We start from the raw sequence: 5,550 nt of genomic DNA, 5'->3' as shown, positions 1-5,550 counted from the left end.
CACGGGAATTCTGAGGCTCCCAGCCGGCGAGACGTCCTGGCAGCAAGTCGCCTCCTGGACCTGACCAGACAACAACAACAACAACAACAACAACAACAACAACAACAACATCATCATCTCGATATCTTTAGAAATATCTTTATGTTCTCCTTTATTCCAATATGATAATCAAAGGTACAATCATAGAATGGAGAACAAAATATTTGATACCGGAGTTTCTATGTTAGACTGCAATGCATTAAAATAAAGAACTGTTGATGTCAACAACAACAACAGCAAAACACCAAAGCGTATAACAGTACATATAGACATACAACAGGTGTTTAATAGAATTAGTAGTTTGTTGTTCACACCCTTGATGATAAATATCACCATTTGTAACATTTTTAAAAGGACTAATATATGTTTTTCGCAGCGTATGATTAAAGGTAAGATGGTGTTCTAAACTTGTAACGCTAGTTTACGTGTTTGTTTGTTTTTTACTTAGGGTATACGTAGGGTAACCTACATCCGTTGTTTTAAAAACAGGATATTTAGGGATATCAAGTTGATGGACGGCGGGTTCAAACTGCAGAAATTTTTAAAAGTAGTACAATTTGAAAACACCGTCCGTCGACTTGATATCCTTAAATACCGTTTTTTTTAAACATCGGATATAGGTTACTCCAAGGTGAACTTGCGTTACAATATTTGCTTATTACCTTTGCCAGAATGGCTAAGGTTATGTTTTGGGCTTGTGAGTCTGTGTGTGTGTCTGTGTGTTAACAGCATAACTCAAGAAGCCTTGGATGTATCCCGATAATATTTGGTAGGTGGGTAGGGGTCGGGAAAACGAAGGTCAAGTTCGATAATGGGCCCCCTAGCGGCTTGCTAAGGTACTGCAGCAGAACCTCAATTTTTGATATCTCCTGTTCTGGACATGCTGTGATAATGATTTTTGAGTGATAGATAGCCCTCGAGGCAGAGAGTAAGTGCTGTGAGTTTGGGCCCCCTAGCGGCTTTGAACTGCAGGTGCCGGTTTCCTTTCAAAGTTTGGACGAGAATAACTCTGCAACATGACGGATCGTCATGATTTTTGGTATGTAGATAGAATGAGTGATGATTTACATAATGGTATACTAATTATGCAAATCAGCAGCTAATTTGCATAATTAATGAGAAAAATTTATAAATCCACTGCATTCCATGATAGGACTTTCAAACTTGTCACATATGTAGCTGGGAAGGAGAGAAATGTCGATAGATATCAATTATGCAAATGATGGCATCATTTGCATAATTAATGAGAAAATATGAACATGTTGACGGATCATCATGTTTTTGGTATGTAGGTAGCGTAAGTGAAGACCTACATAATGAGATACCAATTATTCAAATCAACAGCTAATTTGCATAATTAATGAGGATATTTTATAAATTTATTACATTCCATGATAGGGCTTTAAAACTTGTCACATATGTAGCTGAGAAATGTCAATACATATTTATCAGAACGTGTTGATGGATCATGATGATTTTTGGCATGTAGATAGCCTAAGTGAAGACTTATATAATGTGATATTTATTATGCAAATTAACAGCTAATTTGCATAATAGATTAGGAAAAGTTCATAAATCCACTGCATTCCATTATAGTACATTCATCAAAGTTGTCACATATGTAACTGAGAAAGAGAGTAAGATGTGTATTTAAAGACTTTGAAAGAGAATAAGTCAAGAATGGATCAAAGGATCATCATGATTTATGATATGCTGATAACTTAAGTAATGCTTGATACAATTTGATATCAATTAATTGTAAACTTGGGATCTAATTTGCATAATCAATGCCAAAATTTTATAAACCAACTCCAAGCATATAATTATAAAGAAAATGAAATGAGTAACGCATTTCTCTACAGACATCATTCTACATAACAAACCTGGTTTATTTGGCAAAGGTATGTGTTCGTGGAACTCTAGTTTGTTAGATAATATTTACTGACACAACAAAAGCACAACGCAGCAAACGCACTTTTGCAAGGCGTTCTCAAACATTATATATACAAGATAGTGGATGCAACCAAATGAATCAACCTACATACAAGTAACTCATAATCAACACGTTGACGTATCGTTTACACTATCGGTTCTAAGGTCTAAACATTTTTTTTTGTATATTCATATATTTGTACACAGTAATGGTTATCTCTTCCTAGAATGTTATTGAACTTTATGTATGGGATGGAATGTATCAGATTCTTTTGAGCGAGAGGAAAGAAATGTGAACGGTTTTATTTGAAAGATTTAGTGACATATCGTGAACAATCCATGATAAAGTGACCTTCATCTTCAATCTCATTTACATGCCGGTAAAGGCTGTAGGCACGTGTGTGGTCTAATGGATTTATGTATTACTGTATCTGTTTAGTGTCAAAGGAATGGTCATTACTTTGTGACAGAGACATTGAACACCTGTGCGCTCGGATGATGCTGCGAACGAAACATCCCGCACAAAATCGCTAGACGGCGCTCGTAAGCAGCGTCCAGCAAGATGTTGCCGTTATCTCACCCATCCTTCCGCTCAATGAGAGCATACTTATCACGGAATGAATACTAGCATGAAGGCAACAGATTTGTAACTTGTGTTGTTGTTGTTTTCAAATGAGTGGCAATAGTAATGTGGATGCACATTAAAACATTACAAATGAATAAACGTGGTATTGGAATTATGTTGTTTGTCAAACCTGACTTCTATATAAAACTGAAAATCCCTACAATACCAGGCCAATGCAGATATATTATATAATATCATACCATACGTGTAGCTAGCTACAACAGACAGCACACCACCCGTTTACTTCAGTTAAGAACATGAAGCTGATGACTTTGGTTTAGACTACGAGATGTGGAAACAAGTCGTCCAAGGTGGGGCTCAAGCCCGGTACAGTGTACAGTAGAAGCCGCTTAATTGCACGGCCTATTCGCCAGTGAATTTCGTGCAATTATCCGGCTCGTGCAATAATGCGAAGATATCCAGCTGGACCGCAACGCTTTGGGGTTTTGGAATTCCGTGCAGTTAACAGAAGTGTGCGTTAATCCATTGTGCAATTAACTGGCTTCTACTGTACATGCAGAGCAAGGCGTAAATCTATGTCCAACAAAATGTTTTAGAAACTCCTCAATCCAACTCTACTTCTTACTCAACTCTCCATGGCTTCTACATAAGACAAATACCAATCCTGCCAAAGAGCAAAATGATATTTTCACAAACAAGCTACAATGAACTATCATTTTTAAGATATCAAACAGTTTCGGTTGCTAGAACTTGCTGGCTACCAGACTGTACTTTAGGAACTGAGGAAGCGAGTAGTACATCCTGGCTGTCTTCAACAAGTTGTGTAGAGACAACATGAAAATCATTCCCAGAGATAAAAGCAGATTCGACGTCACCAAACCTATTCTACAGTAAATGCTTAACGTTATTGATTTAGAAAAAAATACGATGGCCTTGATAAATCCACGGCTTTGTTAAGTCATCTGAAAGATGGCACCGTTTTTGTTGAGTACGTATGTGTACTATACTACGGACGAGTTCAACATCCTCTACAACGGATAACAGACGGTATATCTTAATCTTAACTTAAAATATCAGCGGCAGTAGCTACGTTTACTATTGTATCTCGATCTCAACTGGTAAAATATCAGCCGCAGTAGCTAGCTTTACTGTTATATCTTGATCTAAACTGGTAAAATATCAGCGGCAGTAGCTAGTTTTACTGTTATATCTTGATCTAAACTGGTAGAATATCAGCGGCAGTAGCTAGCTTTACTGTTATATCTTGATATAAACTGGTAGAATATCAGCGGCAGTAGCTAGTTTTACTGTTATATCTTGATCTAAACTGGTAGAATATCAGTGGCAATAGGTAGGTTTGATTGTTCGCTGTGGTAAGATGCCGAAAGCGCAAAAACAAGCTAAACTTTCGTTACGGACAGGGTTCGAACCTGCGCGGGCACAGCCCAATGGATTTCAAATCCATCGCCTTAACCACTCGGCCACCGTAACTGTTACATGTGTCAAAAATACCTGTAAAGGTCTTTATGATACCACGAATTAGCAGAGTTGAAACGTGCAGGAAGAAACGTCCTATCACGCTTGCAATGCAATCGCCGTTTTTGTAGCTTTCCATTTTTATATAAACACATGTATCTTTGGTGATCTGCCTTTTGAGATGGGGTTATCTAATTCTTGTAATTTGATGGATGATCACATACCAGTGTCCAATTTGTCGAATTATCGGCACAGAACGAATCTTTTCAATAACACCAGCTTTTTCAAAGTTTGAATATTCCATATTCTCTCTAGACGTTCATCCTAGTGACTAGGCTACCGTAGCGGGGTGTTCGTGCACAAGTACATGACACATTTGAGATGAAAAAAAATCTAAAATCAGTAAAATCTAAAAATTCAATAAGTCACCACAGATTACAACTGAAAGCAAAGACAAACTCGGAGAGAAACAAAACATCACCTACACCTCATACACAAGAGAAGAAACGATGAGCTGACTAAAGACAATTTGTGACATGACCGTATGTCTTAAGACCTTCTGTAAAATGACATATCATGTTCTTTGCTTTAGGGACAAAAATAAACATTTCTGGTACTAGTCATCCCCGTGACTACATATTAGAAATGGAGTAAGTTTATTAGAGTGGCAACAGATTCACATCTCTTGAACCTTGCACTGTGTACGCTACGCAATTGCGATGTAAATCTGTGACAATGCATATGCGTTGATCCGAGACTAACGCATTAAAACTGTTGTCTACGAGTTCGACATGAAAATTATCACTACTGCACTACTGTAAAGAAACATTGTGCACTAATATGGCCAAATTTACGAATGTTCTTCCAAAGAGTTTTTTTACTGGAGTAGCTCGTAAAAGAAATTATATGGCAAGCACTCCAAACAAGCTTATATACATGTAGTTGGAGCTAAGATTGGATTATTTGCGAACAAGCATTTCGCAAAAATATGCCGTGCTGTAACATAGCACAATTTTCATTTGCAACTTATAGATGTCTTTTTTGATATGTGACGATGTACTGCTTTATATGTATAACTTTATTGCACAACAATTGTACGAGGTACAAAGTATGGCATCTGCATAACTACAGTTCTATAGCTTAACTTACTTTAAGGCTTATCTAACTAATACAGGAGTTGTAGTATGGGATAATTTTCTTAAAATCATCGGAGGCTTTTACGATAATTTGAGGAATTTCTAATGTCTAAACCTTCTTTGATATATTTTCCTATATCTGCCATGCAGGGATTGTCACATGTCATGATGTATTTGAATTTGCACTTCAGGGCCATTGAGATAAATCCTTGTGTATAAAATGACAGCCTTCTGTATAGAGAATTGCGTATATCAGAATATTTGTGACATACAACCATAAAGTGATATTCGTCTTCAATGAGCTCTGGACAGAATGGACAAACCCTCTGTATTTCTGTCACTACAAATTTGGACATCCAGTGAGAATGCAGTACATGGTCA

General features: G+C 37.1%; 1 non-coding gene across 1 annotated transcript; it reads right to left on the bottom strand.

Moving 5' to 3' along the window:
* Nucleotides 1-3,966: 3,966 nt before the first annotated feature.
* Trnas-uga lies at nucleotides 3,967-4,048 on the bottom strand. Its single transcript has one exon. It is a non-coding gene; the product is annotated as a tRNA-Ser (tRNA).
* Nucleotides 4,049-5,550: the final 1,502 nt, after the last annotated feature.

The sequence above is a fragment of the Branchiostoma floridae genome, chromosome 5 (genome assembly GCF_000003815.2).
Source record: "Branchiostoma floridae strain S238N-H82 chromosome 5, Bfl_VNyyK, whole genome shotgun sequence".
NCBI lineage: Eukaryota > Metazoa > Chordata > Leptocardii > Amphioxiformes > Branchiostomatidae > Branchiostoma > Branchiostoma floridae.
This window is presented reverse-complemented; position numbering and strand designations above follow the sequence as displayed.